We start from the raw sequence: 15,821 nt of genomic DNA on the forward strand, positions 1-15,821 counted from the left end.
TGGCTGACATGATCCAATATACATGAGTGGAAACATAAATTCAAAAACCAACTTCTGCCTATCCAAACGAGGTGATCTTTAGGTTGATTTTGGTCCTCTCAAAAAGAGGAATTCAATGCAATCACTATCTCCATCATGTGAGCTATCCAAAGTGGAATTTGACCGCAGTTGCATAATTTTAACAAGTGGGCCGGGGGGGTGTTCTAAAGAAAAAATGAAGTCATGAATATTGTTTGAACCCAACCCTTGATGTTTTATTCAAAATGGTAATGCAAATAAGAATGATAAACCAATTTGAGCTTATAATGATCATTATATGTATGCTTTTACAATTCCAGTTGCAAGTGAGGATAGCCATTTTGTATCATCCCAACTTAGCATGGTGGTTTTATGCCAATCACTTATTGGCTTAATACCAGTGTTATCAGGACAAGACCGAAATGGTCTGAATCGTCTAGACTGACCAGTTTGAGGCCAAAATGGGTTCAGACCGGTGACCAAAACCGCTTTTGGCCAATTCGGCACCGAACGAGCGAGTTTTGTACATCGCTACCAAGGACACTTTGAACACAATTTTTTCAGAAAATCAATGATTTATGATAGGGAAAGCCTAGTATTTGACCATAATGCCCTACTAATGCTACACAATTCATGATAATTTTAAATTCTTAAAGTAAAAGGACTTTTACTTAAATTTTTAACATCACCATGAAATGACTCAGGATGTTTGAAAGTGGTTCTGATCTCATTAGATTCCATATGGAAAAATTATGAATTTTAGATTTCACTCAAAATCCAGTAGACTTGCTTTTGGCTGGATAGGAGCGACGGAGGGACCGACTGCTAGGGTTCTGACCAAAACTCAGACGGCGCAGTCTGCACAGATCAGGCTACCATCACGGGCCTGACCTCTAGACTTGTTTCGACCAAGCAGTTCAGGGTTCTATTGAAGGGCAAATGGACTCACCCCAGGGGGGGCGTCAATGCCCTCCCCCAAAGCAAACACTTCGCAACCAGGACCTGAAAGGACGATTGTGTTTGGTTCTGTTGATGAGGAAGTGATTAACAACGAGATCCCGCAACGATACGAGCACAATGAGATAGGCAGTCAAGGGGACAAGACAGGTGTCACACCTGGAAGAAAGGACAAACCAGAGGAAGTTTCGAATATCTCTTCAAATACCTGCAAACCAATAGTAACCGAACGGCCCAGAATAGAGCTGTCGGGACAGAAGATTGAAGAGCGAACCAATACATGAGAGATCATGCTCTCATCGGGAAATTTATAGGGTTCTGGCCGACAGAAAAAGCCCTATATGGTTGGATTGCAGCGAAGTGGAAACCCAAAGGAGACGTAACTCTGCAGCTAGGGTCGAAAGGGTTCTTTACTGCGATTTTCTTTTGCCTTGAAGACAAATACAGAATCTTGGGTGAAGGGCCTTACCTTTTCAACTCAGCTAGTCTGTATTTAAGGGAATGGATAGCCAGATTTAATCCGGACAAGGAAGACCTCACCTGGGCGCCAGTCTGGATCAGAATGTACTCACTTCTAGATGAGTACTGGGATGAAGATATTCTCAAAGACATAGAAATGGATTAGGGGAATACATAAAAGCAGTAGAAGAAACAAAACTACGCAGATAGACATCCTACGCTCGCATCTGCGTCTTCATGCATCTGGACAAAGCCCTGCCAGAATCTGTAAGTCTCTCTCACCGTGACAATGAATGGATTCAACCCTTGGATTATGAACATGTCCCTTTTCGTTGCCGAAAATGCCACGCTCTCGGGCATTTATTCAGGGACTGTCCCCTAAATGCCAAAGCTAATGCTCCTGAACCCTCAGACTTCTTGACCCATGATGGCTTCACCAAATCTCCTAGCCGCAAAAGAGCGCACAAAAAACCCTCAACCGGGAAAAAGCCCCAGCAAGACAATGCCCCTGGCCCTGCTAAAAGGAACAGCTTTGAAATTCTAGCTCAGACCTCGGAAGATCACATCCCGTTCTCCAAGCCCAGCTCCGCACCCCCATCCTCCTCCTCCCAGCCTCCTCCTTCGGCCTCCCCCTCTAAACATCAAACCCCCAAAGTTACTAGGGCGAACCCCAAGGACGGTCAAAAGGAACCTGAGGAAAAAGATAATGAAATAGACGTGGATGGAACTCCAGATCCCCCCCAAAGCTTAGATGTTTCCACTGAAGGAAATAGCCAAGTGCAACAGATGGATGAATAACCAGAAAGTATAGATCTGCATGGACTAGACATTTTAGATCTAGAATTAGCATGCAAAAAGAAGGCCTACGACAGTATCCCAGAGCTTCAGCTCGACAAACTAGAAGTGGTCATCTCTAAGGCTTATCAGCAGAAACAGCTAGGCATCCAGCCAGGAAGTCATTGGGATGGAGGCCTTCCCCCAAAAGACTCCAAAAAGAGGGGAAGAATAATTGATCTCCAGCGAACAATAGCAATAGGGAAAATCCTGGTGGACTCAGGCAGATATGCAAAGTTGACGAAGTACTATAAACCCTCTATTAATAGTGAATCATGAAGCTCATTTCATGGAATCTAAGGGGGCTCCACAGCCCAGGAAAACTCAGAATGTTAAAAAATATGATAAAAATGGAAAGGTCGCAACTATGCTTTCTCCAGGAAACCAAGTGTAACAGCTCTACACTAGGCAGTATCCTCTCTAAAGCATGGCCAAGTTGTCAATCGGTGGCAGTGGATGCATCTGGCGCATCAGGGGGGCTTGCCATTGCTTGGAACACACAAGCGCTTACTCTCTCAGACTTCCACGCTTCTCATCATCTCATCCAGGCTGCCTTCCACATTTTGGGTACCAATATTCATGGAAACCTCTCAAATGTCTATTTCCCGCAGGAAGCAGGAAACAAAATAGCTTTTCTCAACACCATAGAAGCTCTAAATAACAATAGAATGCATCCTCTATGGATTATTGGAGGGGAGAAAGAGCTGAAGCGGAAGTGATGTGGCGGAAGAATTGAAGGAGTTTGAGTGAGGTGGGGGAATCCATCAATAGCGAATATCGAAGAAGAGACCTTGTCCATTCCACTCTGATGTATGAGGGAGATGAAAAGCCTCTATTATGCCTTAGCAGATCATGCTGCTATGGGCATATGTCATTATGCATGAATGAGATATGTCATGAATGAGATATGTCATTATCTATGTCATTATGTATGTCATTATGCATTCATTCGTTATATACGTAATTACGCTTGAGCACTTAGCATGATTAGATCTGACCTGACATGATGCAAATGAGAGAGATCGATAATGAGAGAGATCGATTTGGTTCATTTCGTTTAACATGATCACTAAGTTGGAGGAAAAGATTGGGGGAAGAACTTGATTGGAACAGGAAAACACCCACTTCAAAGACTTCATCCAGAACACCTCTCTAATAGACTTGCATTTTTGCAATGGCACTTACACTTGGAGCAATCAAAGAGCAGGAAAGCATCAAATCGCTTCCAAACTGAATCGTTTCCTCATATCAGATAATTCGCTTCACTTAGGAGGAGACATAACTGCTACCATTCTACCCCACTCAGGCTCGGATCACTGGCCAATTGCCCTCCAGTGGCAACAACCAGGCAACTCCACCAGAAGACCCTTTCGCTTCCAAGAGTTCTGACTCACCCATCCAACTTTCAAAGACTTTGTCAAAACAACCTGGCCAACCTTCACTCCACCAGAAGGCTCCAAGATGTTCCAATTCCAACAGAAACTCAAATATTTAAAGTGCCATCTAAAGCGTTGGAACAATGAGACCTTTGGAAACATCTTTAAGGCGCAACATGACTTAAATAAGGAAATGGCGGAACTCCAGCAAAAAATAAGCACAAGGGGTCACACAGAGGGGACCCTGGAGCAGGAGCAGCGCATCCACAACCAGCTGGAGGAGAGGAGAAAGCAGGAGGAGATATATTGGAAGCAAAAGTCCAGGATCAGATGGCTGAAAGAGGGCGAACGGAACACCAAATTCTTCCACCGAACCACTATTCAACGAAGAATGCACAACAACATCCCTTTCATTCAAAAACAAGGAGGGGCAAAAGCAGAACAGCATGAGGAAATTGAGGAGGAGTTCCTAAATCACTTCAAGCAAGTTCATCTAGAGCCTGATGCAGACAGGCGACCTGCAATAGATAGAATTACACATAATGTGCCAAAGTTAATCACGGAGGAACATAATGAACTTCTCCTTCACCCTATACTTATTCAGGAGGTGGATATGGCCATGTCCCAGCTCAAGGAAGGAAAAGCCCCTGGCCTGGACGGCTTCACCACAACTTTCTTTCACACTATCTGGGAGCTGATAAAATTGGAGGTCTGGCAAGTTGTAGAGGAATCGAGAGCTCTTCATTGGCTGCTTCCCTCACTCAATTCAACTTTCATTGCCCTTATACCAAAAGAGGCGGATTCCATCACCCCAGACAAATTCAGGCCGATTGCTCTATGCAACGTCATATACAAAGTTATCTCCAAAGTTATCGCCAACAGGTTAAAGCCCCTCTTGCCACTGCTCATCTCTCCGGAACAATCTGGATATGTGGAAGGGAGACAGATCATGGATGGCATTATCCTCTCGCATGAGATCATACACTCCCTCAAGCAGTCCAATCAGGCAGGTATGATTCTAAAGCTTGATCTTTCTAAGGCTTTTGATAAGCTCAGTTGGACTTACATTCAGCAAATGCTAACTGCCTTTGGATTCTGTCCCATGTGGATCCGTTGGATCATGAGTCTTATCTCCTCCTCCTTCTTCTCCATTCTCGTGAACGGGATCCCTTCTCGCCCCTTCAGACCCTCCCGAGGAATCAGGCAAGGTGATCCCCTCTCCCCCTTCCTCTTTGTTTTAATGGCTGAAGGCCTGGGTCGTCACATTAAACAAGCCCTCCTCTCTCAACAGCTCAAAGGTCTCTCCATTCACCACTCCCCAGCTATTTCTCATCAGCAGTTTGTTGATGACACCATGCTCTTTGGCTACCCTTCTGTCCAGGAAGCCTCTTGCTTAAAAGCCCTGCTCAATGACTTCTCTGAAGCCTCCGGTACCAGCATCAATAGCTCCAAATCGCAGATCTTTTTCTTTCACACCCCTCTTGTCGTTAAGACTGTTGTTGCTCGTACCCTAGGATTCCCCATTGCCACTCTCCCCTCCAAATACCTTGGAGCCCCCCTTTCTGCCTCAGCCATCAAGCATTCCTCCTGACGTACTCTCATTGAGAAGCTCGAATCCCGCCTCAACCTCTGGACGCACAGAGCTCTGAACTTGGCCAGTCGTGTAGTGCTCATAAAGTCAGTTCTTCAGGCAATGCCGCTCTACTTATTCTCAATCCTAGCGGCGCCAAAATGGGTTCTAAAAAGAATCAGGGATCTTCAGCAAGGATTCCTCTGGGGAAATACAGCAACAAACCGCAAATGGGCCCTGGTAAAATGGACCACTGTATGCATGCCCAAAGAAAAAGGGGGCATTGGACTAAGAGATCCCGCGCACAGCAACACCATCATGAGCGCAAAAATTTGGTGGCAATGGCTCTCTAACCCAGAAAAACCTTGGGCCACCATTTGGACGGCCAAATACGCCAATCACAGACCCCAGGAGGAGCTCATCAGGTTCACTCCCAATGACAAAGGCTCGCTAATTTGGAACGCGGCCAAACAACACTTCCAGTTGATACAGCAGCATAGTTTTTGGGAGGTAAGAAATGGCAGAACTGCACGATTCTGGACAGATGCCTGGAACCAAATGCCACAGCTCAGCCACATTCTTAATCCACCTCCGAACTTCATTGGGGAGGAACAGCAGCAAGAAAAGATTCGGCAATATTGGACTCAGGAGACAGAACATGGCTTCAGGAAGTGGAAACAGGGTAACCAAACGAAAATCACCAAATCGTTGAGGAACTGGAAAGGGAGCTACGCAAAAGAAGCATCAGACATGACGAAGGCAGAGACATTCTACGATGGGGGTACCAGCCTAAAGGCGCCTTCACCACATCTGAGGCCTACAAAATCATGTGCAATAACCCTGCTCCCCCTGACCCAATTTGGAGCAAAATCTGGGGGTTAGGATCTTGGCCCAAAGTCTCCTACTTCCTTTGGATGGTAGGACATCAGAGAATCCTCACATGGGATAAACTTAGGCGCAGAAATTTTCATGGCCCCTCCATTTGTATTAATTGCAAATCCCATGAGGAAACTCTCCAACACCTCTTGGACTCCTGCCCCTTAGCCAATCAGCTATGGGAAAAGGCAAGCTTCAGATGTCAAAGAAGATGCAGACTTGAGGACGACATAACCAACTCTTTACGTCATTGGCAACAGAATCCTTACAAAAGTGAAATTCTCAACCAGTTATGGAACATAATCCCCGGGTTCCTCTTATGGAGCATATGGAAGGAAAGGAACAAACGTATATTCATAGATCAATGCTCCTCGATAGATAGTATCTGGAGCACGCTTTGTGGGAATCTCAAAGAGACGCTGATGCTCCGCTCATGGACTAAGGAGGAATTTCTGACTCTAGACAATGAGAAAAACATTTTAGAGAACTGGCAAATGCATCTTCCTCAGGAAACTCACAATAAAGGCCCTTCTAAAGGCAGCAACCTAAAAAAGGTCTCCTGGACTGCCCCTCCAAAGCATACCTTTAAGCTCAACTTTGATGAGGCCTCAAAAGGAAATCTTGGAATTGCAGGCTTTGGCGGAATTTTAAGGGATCACAAAGGCACACCCCTGCTGCTCTACTATGGGAACATTGGGTGCGATACCAATAACTCGGCAGAGTTAGAGGGACTATGGCAAGGACTCCTTCTCTCATGGAAACACAACTTCCAACCCCTGGAGGTGGAAGGAGACTCCCAGATCCTTATAAATATGGCCAAGCATCTCCTAAATGGTTCTCATGCAAGGAAAATAGCCACCAGCTGGAGGCTCGAAGCAAGACTGGAAGCCATAGAACAAGCGCTCCACAGTAACAGGGCCATCACCTTCAATCACATAAAAAGGGAAGGCAACAAGGTCGCTGACCTCCTGGCCAATATAGGGGTGGAAAATGAGAATACTCTACTCACAGGAAATCTGGATATTATATCGAATCATGATCAGGTACAGGAATGCACTCATCTAGTCCAAAACGATGCGGCTCCCCCGGATGCGGGTGATAGAACGGATGGGACGTTTACATGCCAGCCATGCGCAATTGCAATTGCAAGGAATACACATGGGCGCAGGCCTGTTTTCAGCCGCGCGGGAGTGGTCTGTTTGATATTTACCAGAGGAGCTTAAATGCTCTGTCCACCCTTGTACGCAAGCCAGAGTCCGACTCTTCGGCTCGCATGGAGGTTGCAGTAATGGCGGACGGGTTTCGAGGTGAAGGAAGATATGTTAAATGCAATGGTGGGTTGGGCTTCACTGCGTCGGTTTATGGTCTGTTCATGGTTCATCCTCAGGGTATGTTTATGCAACCTCTGGAGCTGCGAGCAGCTCCAAGCGGCTGTCTTTCCGTCTGGGCCAACTCGCCATCTGTTTGTGGTCTCCCCGGGACTGGTTTGATTTTCAATTTCGCTCTGCACATTACCCATTCGGCCCCTGCCATCATGGTTAGGCCTCGACAGTGAATGCTCAGCCGTCGAGGCACCTCCCGTGGAGGGTCTTCGCGCCCTCCTGTAGATGATACTTCTCCCCATTGCTGCCATTGCCATTGCCATCGTGCCCGTGAAGCCAACCCCCTTCAGTCAAGTCAATTCTTGGATTCAAGCGCTCCTGATTCTGCTTCCTCGCCCGCCTTCGGCTCTGCCATTTTCAATTTCAACAGTTCTTTGAACTGCCCCCGGATCAGCACCCATGTGTCGGTTCTCTTCATTGAAGAAGCCCCGGATGGCAGCGATACTCAAGACAGTCGGGGGAAGCAGCTAGCTGACGGCTCAGAGAAAGTCATGAAGACGCCCACTGCAGATCCAGAGAATGTCTCAAAATGCCCTCTGGCTCAGGAGGCGATGACCAGCAAAGAAAAGATGTCAACATGGAAACTGCTCCAACTGCAGCGGAGGTGGAGGAATACGGGTGGTGCCGGGTGGTTGAGGAGGAACCGGAAGAATAGTGGCACCTTCGTTCCAGGTCTCTGCGGCACATCTGTTAGGACTTTCGGCCTCTCTCACTGTTTTGATTATGTTTTGGTTTTCATGTTTATGTTCGGTTGGCAATCTGCTCCATGTTTGGGTCTTGGGTTCTGGAATCTTTTTCCATGGTTGGCAAGTGTCTGTTTCCCCTGCGCAGGATTAATCTGTTGTTCTGCTGGCGCCCCTGCGAGGGCTGGTTTATTTTTGGCCTGGTTAAGTCCTCGGACAATGTAGTCTCAGCTGTTCCAAGCTGCCATTACAGGCAACTTGGTTCTTTCTGTCTTGAAATGATTTTAACGAGAATAGAATAAAAAAAAAAAATCCAGTAGACTTAACAATTTTCCAGGGTTTCATGATTAGGGGGATTGCAACGCTCCACCAAATTTTGTCATGTACGAGGGTATGGAACTAGTATCTAATCAAGAGCACCAACCCCCTCTATGTACTTTTATGTTAGTGGCATTGGTTTTCGAACTCCTATATCATGTGCCTACTAAAAAAAGTATGTATCACTCAAACAAAAATCTTGACTTGACATGCTATGTTTTTTCTATCTTATTTTAATGCTTAGAGGGTGATATTGATAACGAAGATCCCAATATAGGTATTTGTTATAGTATAATTTTTTTTGGATGTTAGAGGCCATGTGGAGTTTGATTGTTGATGTATTTTCGGTTTAGAGATGGATTACAATTAGTGATATTTTGGTTATGTGCAACCCTTACATGCTATATAAATGAGTACTTTGTTTATGTGTATAAATGGTTTGGATTCATATGGATGCACACAAATATATATGTTTTTCTTTAACATTTGAATATTTGATGTCCTTTTGGTTGACCGGTTTTTTGGTCCGGTGTTTTTCCCAGTTCTGACCAGTTCCGAATCCGGTGGGTCTACTGGTTCAATGACAAATAGAGCACTAGGTTGACCAATAGAACGCTTTCTAAAGAAGTTTTGTGCTGCAAGAATGCGTATTTTGTTGTCAGAGACTAAACAACTAATAACATCACAAGCAACTTGGTTTATAATTGTAGATGTTGGCCCAATCTAGACACAAAAGTTACAAAAATATTGCCTTGGACTTCTTTACATTCATTAATTTATTTGTCATTCATCTGTTGACATGTAAATTTCATTCTATCATTGGAGTTGTTGTCCACAATTTTGTCAACAATCCAAGGAAGCAGTGTACAAGTAAGCCGAGAAAATTTTTCAAAGATCAAAGTCATCAGTGAGCATGAATATGTCATTGTAAACCCAAATTTTGCAAGTTTTATTGTAAATGATGCTAGTATGACCAATTAACTATGTAACAACACCTACTTTTAGCAAAGAATTTCATCCTTGGAAGTTTTTAACCTCTCTGAATTGTGTGTGTTTGTAAACACGCATAGTTGGTAGAGTTTTTCTTCCAGCTTAAACCCCAAAGCCAGGGTGGAATTCGTTGACAAGGTCTTAGGTGAGTCCTAGTGTTTGTTACCCACCACTTGCGGGTAGTGTATATGGTAGAAAAAAAATTCTCCTAGATGGTCCACAACTGGCAACCAGTAGCCCCTTGCATACCCAAGATAGCTCGATGTGCCATTTTCTCTGCCACCTGAGCCAGCCATGTGGCCCGCGCCCATCTGTTATGAATGTATGTTTGAAGGTGGGCCTCCCAACACCAAAGATATGGCTTTTCATTGGTATAATTGAGTAGTTTTCCTTACTTGTCATGGCCACTTTTGGGCATGAATTGGTGGGGGGATTTGGTAGAAAGAGTGGGTTAGGTTTGTATTCTTGTTTCCATTGCCCGATTTCATGGTTACCCTTGTATCCTAGTCCTGTGGGATCTCCTTTATTGGCCATTAGCTTTAGGGTTGGCACTACATGGGAAATCCTAATTTTGGTTGGGTGGTAAATCCTGATTTTGGTTGTGTGGTCTCACTTCCCAACGCCACCTATAATACTCCCTTTCCAGTCATTTGAGCCCCATTCATCTCTTTTCTCGTGTGGGTCCACATGTGTCCACTCGGTCCACATAGGGTTAGCCTTCCCTTCCCCTTGTCCATGCCTTAGGTCGACCCTGAAACGATGCCCCGCATGTTGATGTAGCTAAAAAGAAAGTAAAAAACCATAATTTCACCACTCTCAACAGGAAATGTACCACAAAATGCAAAAGATGGTCGGGACATACAAATTTAGCATGTGGACAAAAGTCAAACATGAGCTCTACACCTTATTCATGGCCATCACTATGGTTCCTATGAACCCTAGATGAGCCCCCTCCATCATTAAGGAACCCATGATTGTCCCAACCCCTAGTGGGCAATGAACTGCCCCACCTCAAAGGGATATCCACTACTTCATATTACACATCATGCTCTCCATACCCTAGAGCCTCGAGCAGTTATAAAGAAAAAAATCAATCAAAAACAAAAGGAATATGAAGAAGGGTGGAAAAACAAAGGTCGGGGTAACTCATGTACCACGATTTGCTCTCTCCTACACTCATATACCCAGGCGTGGGCATCCCATGTTATAGCTACCCAATGTACCTTGTCATGTGGTCTAGATGACTCCCCCGATTCCCACTCCATCCTATCACTATATCATTCGCCACCCACCTCTTAAAGGATGTACTATGGACATACCACCCCCTTTAGAGGTTGAAACCACCTAATAGGGTCCTTGGTTAACCCCCTTTTGAGCTTAGAGACACTTATACTTGCCAAAGTCCACTATTAAAGGACATGCCACCATGAAGTGACCCATTGATCCCATAACTTGTACGCATTATTACTTGATTATTCTAATGATTTGTTGTATCGGAGGGCAAGGGGACGCATTGGATCTTATACAGGATTCAAGTGGGCCTTCATTTAGGGTTTGGTCTCCCTATACGGGGTCCTAGCCCTCCACAAAGACACATTGACACTTGTAGGGTGAGCGTTGAGATCCATGGGCCTCCACCATAGCAGATATCACTTCATGGATTCCCAGCAGTGTTCATTGATTGTTCGTGTTCCATCTTTCGGGTGAGGATGATGCACTTGGTTCACCATGCCCAGTGGGCTCTACACTTGCACCATACCCTTCGCAAATGTTCCAAGATGCCTCATGTTGTAGATGGAGGGTTTACGTCATCACTCCAACCCTTACAAATGGTCTACAGGCATATTTGATCCATTTGGAGACCCATGAGGATGTCCTTGTGCCCCCACACCCACTTGGGAACACGAGAGGTTCTTGATTGGATTACAATGGGCCAATCCCTTGTCCACTATGTTTGGAGTCTTTTTCTTCATCATGGCACCCCTTGGACTTTATTAGGCCTCCTCAAAAGCCCAATGACTCACCTTTTTTATCATTCGAACCTCTTGAGAGGCTTATCTTTACATTATTGAGCTATTTGGTGGGCTTGTCACCAACAGTTTTGTTATTATGCACATTATTTTATTTTAGGAACTAAATTACGTCTAACTAGCTAAATCAAATTCATTAGAAAGTGTATCAATAGATGAGAGGTGATTCATTTCTCTCATCATCACTTGGATTGGATCATTCTCTCTTGTAATATTTTCGCTATTCTTTTTGGAGGACGAAATTAGATGAATGGATGAATTTTGATGTTTGAATCTCTTCATTTTTGTCTTCAAGCTTCTATATTGGGCATATAATGATGATTGGGTATACTTGTTCTCACATGTAAGTACTATTTTTATGCTATTTTGTCATTTCTTATGTCACATGCATGTTGTTGAGGATTTTCGCTGTACTAGGCTGAAATTTGTTGCTTTTCTCATGTGAAATGGTGGAAATTTATCTTTTTTATAGCGTTGCATCATGTCATGGGCCGTGTTTGAACGAGTGAATGTTCCTAGGTGATCTTCAAGCTCTCAAGGAAAATTGTTGAGGTTTTGAGGCAGATCTAGGCCTATGAAGGCAAGATCTAGCCTCTAATCTTCATCCAAGCTCAAGATCCAAGCTAAAAAGGAAGACGTTGGCCCTAAGGAAGCAAATTTTGGCCTTTTATTGTAAAGGATTTTTGTCATTACAGGGTTTCAAAAAACACAATTGGCCCCTACGGCCTAGCTGCCATCCGTTCCTCCAGTCTTGTCGTGGCCTTTTCTCCTCCTCTAAGTGAGCCGCTAGCCATTTTTGGGCCTACCATGAACCCTAGAGGCTCCTCCTCCTTAGCCGCAGCCCTAAAAGGGCTTCCCTCGCCTAGTTGCAGCCCCTTTTGGGCTTGTCGTGGCCTTAGAGGGGCCTCAAACCATCTCGGCCCCCTTCCTTTGCCCTCTTTCCCCTAGTCGTAGGCCTCCATGGCCTTGTTTCATCAGCCACGGGCCTTTTTGGCTTTTTTTCTCCCTAGTCGTGACCCTCTTAGGCCTACCTCCCTTCATCGCTGCCCTTCCTTGGTCTTTCTAGCCTCATCCTTGGCCTTCTTCTAGCCCTAGCCTCCTCTTCTAACCCTTATCCAAGTCATTCATCAGACATTGAGTTGTTTTGCATTGGCATTTTGTCTAACACTTGATTTTGCAGTGATTTTGGAGCTTACATTATGTTTGCGGGTGGTCACCTTCATTGGAAGAATCTCTAGTCATCTACTAGGCCATTACGCCTATTGGTTTGCCCTCTAATCCCTCATTGTCATCATTGTTTTCATTCATAATTCTGAAGCATATTTATGATAGTGGTGTATTCAGGGCATAAACACATTTAAAATAGACCTAAATCCACTAATCATTCATCTAAGGACTAATTTTATGGTCAAATTAATCTCATATAAGTGAAGTTTGAAGGACTGTTGGGTAAATTCAAGATCTGATATGTTTGCTTCAGCCATCTAAAATCACCTACAACAGTGGTAAAGCTATATGATAGTGACATAAAGGCAAGCTAACAGTCATATTTTATCATTGATTCATCATTTGCACTCATTGGGCTTGCATTGCTTGGCATATCTTGTCATTTCTTGAAGGTTGTCATAATAATCAGAGGTCTGATATATGTTGCAGAAGGTCTGATATAAGCATAACAGTGGTATTAAAAGTAGTGGACAGCCATCTAATTTCATTAGGCATTCAATTCTTGCGTCCTGAATTAGTGTTTTCTAGTGAGATTTGGTGTTTTCCTTACTGCTGCAATCATTTGTATCTTGGTTACCATCTCTTGCAACTCATTGCATCTTTTGCATCTCTTGCATAAGAATATCACTGTTTGCACTCTCCTTTAAAAAATATAAGTGCTCTAAAAGGATAATTGAATTTGTGATTGTTGGCTTATTGCTCTAAAGAATAATATTGTTGGTGAATGTTCTCTTTCTCTCATTGATATCTAGCATTGTTGTGATATAGAAATATCTCTATTTGTTATTGCTATCACATTGCTAAAGAATTGGATAATTGGTTACAGTGTTTCTTGTGGAAACTTCTTTTGTGGCAAGTGTAACTAATATTGTGTATTGTCACTTGTGTATTGGTAATTCCATTGTTAATCATCATTATCTTATTGGCACTCTAGCATTGTTGGAAGAAGCATTGGATATTTATGGTCATTTCATGAGCAATTGTCTATTGGTATTCTTGGCGTCTTCTATCTTGTTTCATTGAGCACTTTTTCTGTTGGTGAACACTGCCATTTTACATTGTTAAGTACTTCATTGTCCTAAATTGAATATCATTGCAATTTGTCTCTGAGTACTTAAGATAGTTAACAATCTAACTGAGAGTAATCTCTAACCTTGCATCTACATACTAGGTCTAGTATTGCATTAATTAATTTATCTCCAAGCATAAGACTTTTAGGACCACCTCTCTCATCTAACTTGCAAAGCCTAGGCCCTCTTTTGTGGTTAACACAGTGACATTGCAGTTGTCAAAGCCAAAGTCTCTGTAGCGTCGGAGGTATCGGGTGGTTAGATTCCCAGGGGAGGTATCATTAATATAGTCATTGCTCTCTTTCCCTAGGCTTCTCTCCACAACTTACTCTAGAGACTAGTTTCAAAATAGCTAAGAAAAAAGATTCACCTAGTTAGGCATCTAATTAAAATAAACCAAGATCCTGCATTTAACTTAGTTTTAGGTGTTGGATTTCATATATGATAGTGAAGCAACATAAAGCAGCAACTGTTCATCTGGTGGCTTGATCAATAATTCACATAAAACAAGTATCTTGACTACATTAAGGCACTTGCTAAATTAACCAAGTCGCTAGGCCATTCAGTTGTGTCTCCCAGACTTGTCAATTGCCGCTGGGTTTTGCATCTTCACATTTCATAGGGACAGCACCCTCCCTGAGTCGTTGGCGCATTTTTCCTATACAATTTGAGCGACAACAGGAGTCACCCTGCATAAATTCTGTGAAAATGTCATCATCATAACTTAAGAATTTGATGGTTAACAGTGGGAGTATTTCATATCTGATATACCCCATTGCAAAGTTATATCATTTGATGGTGATTGCAAGAACTTGATCTAAAACATAGTTCAATATGTCTTCTAAGGCTATTTATTATCATCTTGGTGGAAAGGTCCAAGTCATTTAGGAATTTTGTACCACCGAAATAGGCACTGCCATATCAGCCTGGATTGATTGTGGACCTATTTACACAATAGAATTTGAATGTTGATATGCTATCTTTGCATTATCTTAATCCCTTCAGGCAATTTTGCATTAAAATCCTAACGCATTTGCCATTCAATGAAAAATTTTGCAACTAATATTATGTACCCATAGTAGGGAGTTAGAGAATTTAATAAATAACAAGTTCTGATTCACAAAAATTTTGCAACTAGCATTATGTCGCCATAGAAGAGAAATAGTGAATTCAATATTTAACAAGTTGTGATTCACCAAAGCTCTTTCAATGCCACTGTCACTAATTGTGCAAAGTTCTTTTCACGGTCATATGTCTTAAGAAAAATAGATAAATTCTAAAGATTGTTCTAGACAAAAACCCAGTCATTGTAATTTATAAAAAACCTGTTCACAGATGTAAAAGTATATGCAAATGCCAAATCTAGGGAATAAAGAGCATCTAAGCCCATGACAAATTAAACTCAATTCTGCCGTCGTACCATTTCTCAAAAATAGCTCCAAATTGTTGAAATTCATTGGGATTCCTAAATGCATTTACTCTACCACTACTCTAATTAATGTGTAAATTTTATAAACTGTCCACAAAATATGCACTACCATGACAGAATATTAAGGCAGTAACCAATCAAGGAAAAACTTGTGGAAACTGTCAATAGCACGCTAGATAAGAATAGTATAAGACAAACATGCCAGAAGAGACCGTGGACCATACAATTGTATCTCAAACACATATTATTTATCCTTCTTATATCTTTTGTGTTTCAATATCCATGTATTTTTAATTAACTACTTTGGCGGACACGGTGACAACATCCTTAAGACCAAACAAGGAGAAAAAGAAGCTTAATCCCATTAGATATACAAAATCCAATAGCACCACTTACCCTTAAAGTCCAAGATATCGATATTACAAGATATGTCAACTTGAAAAGAGCACTTACCTTTGCCTCTGCCAGTGGTGAAGCAACATGAGAATTTCGAGTCTTTTTGTCCTCATCTTCAGAGGAACAACTAGGACAGAAAAAGTGATCCACTTTCTTTGCTTGTTCTGGAGTCATATTCATACATGCAGGGTGAAACCTGAAAGAAA

General features: G+C 42.9%; 1 pseudogene across 1 annotated transcript in view; it reads right to left on the minus strand.

The window, feature by feature from the left end:
* LOC149185601 (chromatin remodeling protein EBS-like) overlaps positions 1 to 15,821 on the minus strand; it is a 165,281-nt pseudogene that overhangs the window by 58,563 nt on the left and 90,897 nt on the right. Inside the window, exon 6 of the transcript XR_016255635.1 lies at positions 15,673 to 15,811. The product of XR_016255635.1 is annotated as a chromatin remodeling protein EBS-like (transcript). The remainder of the gene's footprint in view (positions 1 to 15,672; positions 15,812 to 15,821) is intronic.

Source organism: Pinus tabuliformis, chromosome 3_1, assembly GCF_031772625.1.
Source record: "Pinus tabuliformis cultivar Carrire ecotype Pingquan chromosome 3_1, CPIR1, whole genome shotgun sequence".
Taxonomy (NCBI): Eukaryota; Viridiplantae; Streptophyta; class Pinopsida; order Pinales; family Pinaceae; genus Pinus; species Pinus tabuliformis.